At 28.0% G+C, this 807-nt stretch overlaps 1 non-coding gene across 1 annotated transcript; it reads right to left on the bottom strand.

The window, feature by feature from the left end:
- Positions 1-517: 517 nt before the first annotated feature.
- On the bottom strand, positions 518-601 carry Trnal-cag (transfer RNA leucine (anticodon CAG)). The gene has a single exon. It is a non-coding gene; the product is annotated as a tRNA-Leu (tRNA).
- Between the last annotated feature and the right edge of the window lie 206 nt (positions 602-807).

Below are 807 nucleotides of genomic sequence, written 5' to 3'. Positions count from 1 at the left end.
GATTCATAACTACAGATAAGTTATACAATAAAACGTTGTCTCCGTACAGTCACAAAGATGTTGAGCATGACCTGTGACTTACTTAATAATTAACCTCAATTTTTTAATTAAAACTTTGTATGAGCCTTTGTTTTATAAAATATTTATAGTCTCATATCAAATATTAAGTGGATTTATTATGACTATCATTTATATTACATTAATTATTAACTTGCTTTTTAAATTTGAATCATTGTAATTTTTTTCAATTTGTTTTATTTTATAACTGATCGGAGAATTTGATAGATTGGATTTTAAAACATTTTTTTTTAATTAAAATAGTCTCTGTTACTCCTTGATGAGTAATGTGTTAGAGAGTCTCGTAAACATTACATTAGTCAAAGATGATGTAAATACTATGAAATAAGTTTTTTAATACAAGCAAAGAATTAAATTTTATTTATCGATCCTTATAATAATACGCACCGTTTTAGAAGTTAAAAGATAAAATATTAAAAATAAGTATATAAAAAACAGTTGTCAGAAGTGGGATTCGAACCCACGCCCACAGAAGTGGACTGCGACCTGAACGCAGCGCCTTAGACCGCTCGGCCATCCTGACTGTTATCAGAGCTTTGAAATTTTATATTATTTCGTTAGGCTACTGAAAATCATTTGGGTTTGTGATAATTAACAAAAAAAAAATAGTTTTCTGCACATAGGAGATTAAGACTAATGTGAGAGTTTAATAAAAATCCCAATATATATTACACATAATATACCTAATATCATTAGATCATTTAGTCAAACGTCAGATAGACTGTCGGC

The sequence above is a fragment of the Leptidea sinapis genome, chromosome 24 (assembly GCF_905404315.1).
Source record: "Leptidea sinapis chromosome 24, ilLepSina1.1, whole genome shotgun sequence".
Classification (NCBI taxonomy): Eukaryota; Metazoa; Arthropoda; class Insecta; order Lepidoptera; family Pieridae; genus Leptidea; species Leptidea sinapis.
This window is presented reverse-complemented; position numbering and strand designations above follow the sequence as displayed.